The sequence below is a fragment of the Crocodylus porosus genome, unplaced genomic scaffold (genome assembly GCF_001723895.1).
Source record: "Crocodylus porosus isolate Cpor-Errol unplaced genomic scaffold, CroPor_comp1, whole genome shotgun sequence".
In the NCBI taxonomy this organism is placed as follows: domain Eukaryota; kingdom Metazoa; phylum Chordata; order Crocodylia; family Crocodylidae; genus Crocodylus; species Crocodylus porosus.
Genome location: NW_017728886.1, coordinates 168762265 through 168772666, shown reverse-complemented (window position 1 = coordinate 168772666; position 10402 = coordinate 168762265). Strand labels below are relative to the sequence as shown.

Below are 10402 nucleotides of genomic sequence, written 5' to 3'. Positions count from 1 at the left end.
AGCTACCTCAATCCCGCCCCACAAGCCGCGCGCTCGCACAACTCCGCAAAGCCCGCGGCTCCCCTAAGCGGTGCCGGAGCCGCTAGCCCGGCATTTCGCCACACCTTGATATGGAGAGGGGTATATCAAGATAAGCAAAGGTCCCTGAAGAGCCTAATCTAATAGTGGCAAAACTACCAAGGAATTCAACAGCAATGTTTTCTATCAAGCAGAGTACAACAGCAGACAATAGTCATTACACAAATGGCATTTGCAAGACTTCTGGTTTGAGATTTTCAGGAAAATGTTGGTGTTTCCCCTTATAAGGGTGCCAACATCTTTTGTTGAAATTAACTGTGACATTGGGAACAGTATATCATGTTTCTTATCAGGAATATGTAATGCTTGCTCTTCTCTCCAAAATATGTTCTCTTTTCCTTTGAAGTAGCTCATGACAGGATTGATGAGTTTGTAAAAATAATCACATAGTGACATTTTTAACCTAAACCAAAATTCAGGTAACACTCCTCTGACAATACCTAATTTCTTGGGGGGGGGGGGTGTTTTCCAACCACATGGCATTAATCTACTGCTTAAATCTTCGCTTTTATAGAATTTGAAATGGAGCTGTATACAACTACCATGTAGGTACTGAACAGACTTTTTACCATTATGCCTTTTGTGCATTGGTTGAGACTTCTTATAACATTTTAACATTTTTCCAAAAATGCATTTATTAAAAAATTATTTTTGTGGCACCCTGAGTCAGTTACACTGTCCATAGTTCCAGAACTATTTTTAATACCATCTGCTTGGCATATTCCAGAAGTAAAAGACAAAATACATGCACTAGCTAACATTATTGTGGTTTACTTACATTATTTTTATATTGCTTCAAGAGAACTATACTGAAGACTGTTTGAGGCCATTAGTTTCAGCAGTGTTATATCACTCATGGATTTGACCCATTATAAATATATAAAATGCATATGGATTGTTCAGTGAATAGAAGATAATGAGCAGATACACCACACGTTCTATAATTGTTCAAATCAATCTCATTATTAAAAGAATTTCTGCTATCAGTGTTCATTCATTAAAGCTAGAAAATCAGGCTGAAGTAGTCACAGTTTCATAGTTTCATAGTTGGTAGGGTCAGAAGGGACCTGAGCAGATCATCAAGTCCGACCCCCTGCCATGGCAGGAAAGAGTACAGGGGTCAAACGACCCCAGCAAGGTGTTCATCTAGCCTCCTTTAGAAGACCCCCAAGGTAGGAGCCAGCACCACTTTGCTTGGAAGTTGGCTCCAGATCCTAGCTGCCCTGACCGTGAAGTAGCGCCTCCTGATATCTAGTCTAAATCTACCCTCTGCCAGCTTGTGACCATTATTCCTACCACTCCTGGTAGTGTTCGGTGGAAACAGGGACTCCCCCAATACTTGATGCTCCCCCCTGAGTAGTTTGTAAATGGCCACTAGATCCCCACTCAGCCTTCTTTTGTGGAGGCTGAACAGGTTCAGGTCCCTTAGCCTCTCCTCATAGGGCCTGCCCTGCTGCCCCCTGATCATGCGAGAGGCCCTCCTGTGGACTCTGTCCATGTTGTCCACATCCCTCCTCAAGTGCGGCGCCCAGAAATGGATGCAGTACTCCAACTGCGGCCTGACCAGTGTCGCATAGAGGGGGAGGATCACCTCCTTGGACCTGCATGAGATGCATTCTGAAAACAGCAAGTACCGGGAATCTGACTGCAGGTTTCCAGCTCCAGCTAGATTCACCTCCACCTGGAACCAACAATGAACTTCTGTTTGGTCTGGGGTAATGTTGCAACTCAGAACACCTTGCAAAACATGTTCTGATTTATAGCTGGAAGATGCACTTCTGTCTGCATCTAACACGGGTAAAAAGAGGCAACACATCTGAGACAGTTCTGAGTCAAAACCTGGGATAAGCATAGCCCTTTGTGCACACAGCTTGTCCCTGGACTAAATGACAATTAACTTGAAATAGCCATAATTGTCCCTAGTAAAATTATCTCTCAGGCTAAAAACAGATGTTGGGTTTATCCTGGTCCTATTGTCCCAAGCTTTGACTAGTATCCCAGCAGGTGGTGGGACAGTCATTTATGCATGCAAATTGAATGGTAATTATCTCAAATTAACCTTGATTTTCCTGGGAGAAAATTATTATCTTGGTACTTCACAGGTCCTAAAGGTGGGACAACATAGAACCCCAAATGAAAGTCTTTGACCCCATCCAAAATAGCATAGCCATATGGTATGTAGCACCAGCAACATGCCTATGGCACCACATACCACACTTTTAGATGTTTGCTGCACTGCAAGGACATGCTGCCTATGTGTGTGTGGCTCTTTTTTTTTTCCTGTGGTTTTTTTGACCCTTGGATATCCAGGGGGTCAAAGAAACCTGATGAAAAAAAGGCAGAGCAGCGCATGTGCAGGCAGCATACACTGCTCAAAAGCAGAGCTGGGCTTCCCAGAGGCATGCTGCAGCTACCAACCAGGCTCTGTGTGGCAGTATTGCTGCTCCTGCTGCAGCCCTGGGGGGCCCCCAGCACCCCAGGTAAGGTTGCTCGGGCCAGCACAGCTGGCCCCAGCCTCCGCTATCCCACGCAAGGTAACTTGCCATGCAACAAACATCCACGATCATCTGGACACAGCACTTGTGTCTATTTTTATTCTTGAATACTTCACAGGTCCTTCCAGTGGGACAAAGGGCTTGTAGGTCTATAAGATCCCAAGATAAAGGCTTTGTCCCACAAGATATCCCACATCTGTTTTTACCCTAAGAATTCTTATCCGAAACAAGTTGTTTTGCTCCCACTCTGTACCATGGGCTACCTGCTTCTAAGGCTTTTTCAAAGATGAGAACTAAAATGAAGTCTACTCTGTATGTCTAAACTGGAAGCAGGTACCTCCAGTGCCTTAAAATACATAAAAATTTAGTTCCAGTCTCCCTACAGTTGTTAAGGTGAAAAGTAGGCTTCACAGCACTAGAGCTTCTTCCATCCTATCTATACCATCTCTACTGTGGCCCCTTACGTGTCACTATTTATTCTTGTTCTGCTCCTGGTTTCTCCTGTGCCATCTGTACATATGGACAAGAGTTCTGTCTTTGTCCTTGTCAGTTCAGAGACAGCTAAAATAGCACTTTCTCCTTTTGGTTTGTTCCAATGTTTTGTTCTCTAGAGCTCCCCCAAAGAACTCCCCAGTGGAAAATTTAGCCAGTACCAAAATCAGCTTAGCCTGAGAGTCCTGTTTCCAAGGTTTTAGCCCTAGCTGGCATCTGGCTGAAGCACTGGTGTCGAGGGATCTCACTGAAAATGTTACAGAACCCATTGATGCTTCACAGTAACAAAAAGCCTGCTAAGGATATCTTCCTATTAATGAATTTCATAGATTACACTCTAATCTTATCCGCCCAGCTCATTACAACTGAGGATATAGATTAGCACAGCAGACATCTCATTATTCCTTTTCAGAAATACTTCACTTCTCCTATTCCCAGAGATCCCTGAAAAAAGAATTCTTTCTGAGAGGGTAATTATATTGTTTATTAAAGATGATATTGCTTTACTAAGTTAGGCAATTCAAACATACTAGAATTTGCCTTTGGCATTTTATATAATGTCCCAACCTGCTTCTTTAATTACCAGCTTCTACTGTGTTTGAATCATTGTCCCTACAGTTTCATCCAAGAAATATCTGAATTATTTTAGTCAAGTCACAGGAAAATATATTCCCCATAGGTTTGCTGTCTCCTAGGGTTCCTGAGACTTGTGTGTGGAATCACTTTGGTGAACATTGGTATAAAACATATTTTAATGCAAAATATTTCTTGAGTTTGAATAAGTGGACCCTGGGACTGATAATTTCTTCCTCCCTCTTGAGAGCAGTTCAACAGGTTAGGGAGTAGGGTTAAGGATTAACTGTAAACTGGAACAGAGAACAAAGAGTGGAGCTTAAGGAAAAATTTGTTTTAAACTCTTTTGCATTCTGGGGAGGGAAGGTTAGTCTCAAGGAGGAAATTGCTTAATTCAGGGGAAATGGGAAACTACAGCCTGTGGCCTGTTTGGCCCATAGAGCCATTAAATCCAGCTCTCAGAGCTGCAAGGCTTTGCTTATGCCCATGCCCATGCCCATGCATGGAAGCAGCTTTCAGCTGTCCAACCAAGTACAGCTGTCTTCCATTTGGAAGATGTGTTTACACTAAAGTTGGGACAGAGGGGCTAGAAGAAGCAGCAGTGGCATGGGCACAGCTGCCTGGCTCTGGTGGGAGCACAAAGAAAGCCACCCCACAACTGTCATGCTGATGATACCTCCTGGCCCACTTCAGACCAGACCTGGGTTGTTCCAGCCTATGGCTTGAAAAAGCTGCCAGCCCAAGGGTTAATTTAGAAGTGAATTATTTTTTTGACTACCTCCTACTTGGTTGACTGATAGCCTCTTTTATAACCATGATGACAGACCTACTCTTAGCACATTCTAAGAAAGATCCCAGATAAGGACTGCCAAGAGTCATGTACAAAAAAACAGGAGCGAGGCTTTTGTATCCAAGATAATACAGGGATCCTGGTTTTCCCTGATAAAAAATAAATAAAAACAAATTTAAAAAAAAACAAAACAAAACACATTCTCTGCTAAAAAACCCCAAATCCATTATTAAAATTAAAGGCACCCCCCACCCCCTCCTCCACTGGTGCCACTCACTCCCCACCCACATCCTTGCTAGTGCCCCTTGCCCCCCACCCATAGCCCCTGTTCCCCCAGCCCTGCTGGAGGGAGCCCACAGCTCCCAGGGCTATGGACCCAGGTTCGCAGCCCCCCACCCCTGCTCCTCCCCTGCTGTGGCCTCAGGCAGGCCAGCTCCCCACTGCCACACGCACTCCCAGGGCGTAGGGGGGACCCACAATGCCCAAATCTGCATGTGGGGCAGATGTAGGCTGCGAGCTTGATCTCCCACCCTGCTTCCCTCCCCTGCTGCCCTGTACCCCTCAAAGCAGTGGCGGGCAGGCACAGGAGGCACCAAGGCAGCCGGGGGGGGGGAACAAGCAGATCCCCACATGACTCTGCTGTCCCCAGCCATAGCAGGGTGTGCCTGCTGGGCTCCAGAGGCCCCAGGGGAGGGAATCAGGGCAGTAGCCCAAGCCTACAGCCTGTGCCTGCCCTGCATACAGATCTGGGGGCCGGAGGTCCCCACTGGCCCTGTGGAGCGCATGTGGCAGCGTGGAACTGGCCCTCCCCTGTGCCCAGACAAGCCACCCACAGTGCCATCCTGCTCCCCACACACATTGTGGCCCCAGGCCCCAAGCCACACCCAGCTGGACAGCAGCCTCAGCCCTGCCCAGCTCCCTTTCCCCACCACTTACCTGCTGGAGCAGGTATGTCCATGCATGTGGCGCCCCATGTCTCTCCACCTTCCTCCCAGCTCCCTGTGGCCTAGAACTCTTCCAGCCTGCAGGAAGCTCATTGCAAAATGGTAAAATACATGGGTTTCTCTTGTAAAAAGAGAGATGCACATTTGCCTTTGGTAAAAAATAAAATCCACAATTTACTCTGTTTCTCTGTGGGAAATGGAAAACCCAGATCCCTGAAGATAAATGAGAGAAGTACATTCATGACATAACGCAATAGAAATGATGGTTATCCAGGCATCAGAAGAATCTGGCAGATCAATCTTAGAGTTTTCCACAAACTTATGAGATGATGAGCAGATCTTTGCTAACAATAACATAAGAAATAATTGTTACTGATAAAGAACAAAAGGAATAACATGTAAAAATGATAAGAAAAGTGGCCCATTCAAATAATCGCTTGCCTTTTAAAAGTATAAACTCACTCAAAGTCTTGAAGACCTAAATTATTCTGGTTTAGCCAAGCCACCTACAATTGTTTTTCACCTTTCCTGATAAATGAATCCCTCTTGTGTCTACAAAGATCAACTTGAATATTTTATTCTATTTATTTAATGTTAAGCACTTTTAAATTGGGAACCTTGTTTTTTCTTCTACTTTGACATAAACCTTGCTTGCCCATACTTCTACTACTGCTGCAGAGATTATGTCAGTGTGCTTAAGGAAAACATGAAGATGCAGTACAGTTATGGCTAGTTACTGTATGTACTAAGAAGCTATTATTGCAAACATAAGATTATGATGTTTCACATAAATTGTTAAATACTGATCTGTGGAACTAATTTATCAATATCTGTAACCAATGGATCCATGTTACAGCAGATTTGTAATGAAAGTCAATGAATTTAAAATATAAAGACTTCTTTTTACATATACTGCTTAAGTCTAAGAAGTAAAAATGTTTATTTCTAAGTAACTAGAGAGCTAAAGGCTTGCTAAATTTAAAAATTTTATTTGACCTATCTTTATCTCCCATCTGTGTAAATGCCAAGATTTATTTTCTTCCTTTCTTCCACTTGGATACCTCAGACTGGGCTTGCTTGGAGCTGTGTGGGGTGATCCCAAGTGTAAGGCTCCCTGGCTTCATATCTCTTTTCTTTTCTGACTCCCACCAGTCTAAAGGTATCTTGGTTTTTTTACCTCCCTTTCTGATTTTTTTCTTGCATTTTCAGTGTACTAATTATACCCTGTTCTCTCTTTTTTGTTTGTTTGTTTGTTTTTGTTTCCTAACTGCCTGGCACTCCCTTTCTTATCCATCCCTCTTCCCCTCTGGGAACCCGCCCCTGCTCCCTTTGATGGCCACATTCCCAGATACTGATCTCTGTAGTTCATACATACAATTGTTTTTGTTCCCTTAATTTTAGCTTTTGGGATTAACCTTGTCCTAACAGCTGGCATGGAGATGTCTCTCAAGACCTCCCCCTTAACCACTGCTTGAAGGTTTATACCCCTCCCTATGTTGAGGTGGAGGTCTTCACAGGTGTCCTAGCTAATCTCTTGGGACAATGTAATGTACATTACATGGTTTGTGTTAACACAGTCCCAGTGATTTACCTGAGCGCGCCCATCCTGGTCAACAGGGTGTGCACAGATGGCCTGGACATCGCAGGCATACACTATCTTGTCATGTCCCTAAACACCCAGGTGGTGAGGGTGGTAATTTCCAATGTGCCCCCACACCTGGCCAACTGGAAGCTGGCCAAGGGACTTGAGCCCTATGAGGTTCCTACAAGTCCCTTTTGCCAACTAATGATCAGAAGCAAGGATTCGAAGTTGAAGCATGTCCTGTCCTTTCCAAGACAGATCTTCATGCTACTCAGGGAGGGCCCCCAGTCTCTGCCTCGCTCACTGAACCTCAAGCTTGATGGGTGGAGGTTTGTGATTTGTTTTTCCTTGAGGGAAACCACATGTTTCCAGTGTGGTAATTCTTCCCACCTAGCAGCCCAGTGCCCACTGGGGAAAGCAGCCAGAACATCAGCGAATGCAGCAGCACCAAAGAATGAAGCATCCACTTCTGGGACACAGGCCCTGCCCAGTGAGGCTGGGAGCTCTTCCTGACCTCTTTTCACCCCTTGTCTGAGGTGGCTGACCTGGGGGGTTGGGCTGGGAGTGGTCCAGCCCATCCCCTACAAAAGGGGAGCTGCCCACCACTAAGAAGATGAACAAGGAGAGGAAGACGAAGAGGGCCTCTCAGGACATCCCATGTCCACTGGGCCCCTCCTCAGCCAACACCAGGGGGGCCCCCACTGGAGAGCTTGACCCTGTTCTGGATGTCCTACTGGTGACCCCATTGCACATGGCCATGGCTAGCGATGACTCAGAGGGAGAGGAGGCAACAGCGGGGGTCACCAACCCTTGCCTGTCTCACAGCTCTTGGAGCTGGGTGGCAGTGAAAGTGATACAGAATGCCTCTCTTCTGGAGGCCTGACCCAGGGGGTGGCAGAAGAGGTTTGTTAACCTCTTAGTTGCATCCCAGCCTACCGGACTGGATGAGGAAGCTAGTGAGATGGAGATCCAGTTTTCTGAGTGTCACAAGAGACCTCAAGAGCAAGAAGGCAGAGATCACTCTCTTAGAACCAGTCCTCAACCTGGACAACGAGAGGAGGCTGCTGTGCCTGGACATTGATGGCATAGACACCGCATTTTGGGGTAAACTCCCACATAGTGTGTGGCCTCCCCACTCTTCTGTTGGAAATGACCAGCCCATGTTGGCAGACCCCACCCTTAGTCATCCCTGACTATGAGGGTCACCTGACCTTTCTGAAGTGGACCAAAGGACAGAAGAATGGAGCAGGAAGCTATAGTGAGACATGGACAAGGTACAGATCCGGGCTTTTTGGCAGCAATACACCCAATTGGCCACAAATGAACTGCACTGCTGTATCTGACAGCTGGAGAAAGATGTGGCAAAGCTTGAGGCCACCCTGCTGGCTGCTGGCAGCAATGCAACACTGGGTGAGAGCCTCCAGTTCCGCAGGAAATGCCTGGGTGACTTGGTGGAGAAGGTGGCTTATGGAGTGAGGATGCATGCCTGCTGCCAAGATCTGGCAAAAATTGACACCCCAACTGACTTCTTCCTTGACCTGGAGCAATGGCAGGCAGCGAGCAAAGTTTTAGATCACTTCAAGACCCCCAAGGGCCAGGTAATCACAGGCCCGGGCAAAGTATATGAGTACACCATCACTGTTTATCATGACCTGTTTCTGGCCAAGCTGTCCTACCCTGAGGCCATGTGGGAACTCCATAAGAGCCTGCCACATCTCTGTGCCCTGGAGGCTGGTGAGCTGGCAGGAGGAGCTGGCAGCTGCCACAGTCAGCCTCACCTCTGGCAAAGCCCCAGGCCTCTGCAGGTTACCCACTAAGTTCTACAAGACCTTCTGGCCTTTCCTTGGCCCCTGCCTTCTGTGTGTTTTCTAGGAGAGGCTCACCAACAAGGTCCTACTGATCAGCTGCCACCAAATGATGCTCATATTGGTACCCAAGGGAGACCTTGGCTGCATTAAGAACTGGTGGCCGGTCTCCCTGCTGTGTGTGAACCATTCAAAACTACCTGTTCCTGCTGCATGACCTACTCCCAGCCAGAAAACTCTTTTGCCTGGACATTGGCCACATTTCCCTGGTATAGGAGAAGGCCTTCAGTTGGGTGGGCCATGCTTACCTCTTCCAGACCCTGGAGGTCTTTGGCTTCAGGCCCCTCTTCACTGGGGCCCTCTGGGTCTTGTACCAAGACACCTCCAGCCTGCTCAAGAAGAACAGGCGATGACCTGGTAAGGGGCCTCCAGGTCCTTGACCACCTGGGTGATAGCGATCATTGCTTGCTGGAGTTTACCATCCAGCATAGAGTGTCACAGCCCAGCAGCAAGGCAATAGCCCTAGACTTCAAGAGGGCCAACTTCAATGAGTTGAGATTAGTGGGAGAGGCACTGGGGTTCTCAAGGGCAGGGGAACTCAGTGCCCAAGATGAGTGGTCATTCCTTAAGGCGATGATACTCAGGGCCCAAGGGGTGACCATCCAAACAAAAAGCAAGAGGGGCAGGAGTGCCCAAAAACCCCCCTGGGTCACCAAGGGCATCCAGGAATGCCTGATCGCCAAAAAGGTGGTGTGAACCTGGTGGAAGCGGGGTGCTATCTCTAAAGAGGAGTATATCTCCTCTGCTCAGGCCTGTAGGGAGGCTGTCAGGAAAGCTAAGGCGGAATAGAGCTAGGACTTGCGTCCAAAATCAAAGATAACAAAAAGTCCTTATTCAAATATATAGGGAGGATGAAGAAAGCACCGGGAAATATGGGGCCCCTGCAAGATCCTCTGGGCAATCTGGTGGTTGCGCCAGAGGAGAAAGCAGACCTCTTTAACCAATTCTTCACCTCTGTTTTCTTGGGCAGAGACAGGGATTTCCCCACCGTGATGCAAGACGGACTTGAGGGGAACACCTCCAGAACTCAGGTTGGGGAGGACTTAGTTAAAGAGCTTCTGGAGGGGCTGGACGTGTTCAAATCAGCGGGTCCAGATGCTCTCCACCCCAGGGTGTTGAGAAAGCTAGCAGGGGTTATTGCAGGGCCCTTGGCATGGCTTTATGAGCGCTCATGATGCTCGGGCCAGGTGCCAGATGATGGGAAGGTAGCCAACATGGTCCCCATCTTTAAAAAAGGGATGAGGGAGGACCCAGGCAACTATAGGCCCATCAGTTTTACCTCAATCCTAGGGAAACTCTTTGACAAGATCATTATGGAGCACATCTGCAGTGGGTCAGCCTCAGAGATGATGCTCAAGGGCAACCAGCACGGTTTCATTAGGAGGAGGTCATGTCAGACCAACCTGATTGCCTTTTATGTTCAGGTCACAAAAGCCTTGGATGCAGGTGTTGCCGTGGATGTAGTCTTTTTGGACTTTAGCAAGGCCTTTGACACCGTCTCCCACCCCATCCTCATTAAAAAACTAGGTGACTGTGGCATTGATGCCTACACAGTCAGATGCATTGCAGATTGGCTCAAGGGT

General features: G+C 47.2%; 1 long non-coding RNA gene across 1 annotated transcript in view; it reads left to right on the top strand.

Moving 5' to 3' along the window:
* The first annotated feature begins 2961 nt into the window (after window positions 1-2961).
* Window positions 2962-10402, top strand: part of LOC109324763 — a 16830-nt gene continuing 9389 nt past the window's right edge. The window contains exons 1-2 of the long non-coding RNA XR_002105000.1: window positions 2962-2973; window positions 7843-7845. This is a non-coding gene — a long non-coding RNA (uncharacterized LOC109324763). The remainder of the gene's footprint in view (window positions 2974-7842; window positions 7846-10402) is intronic.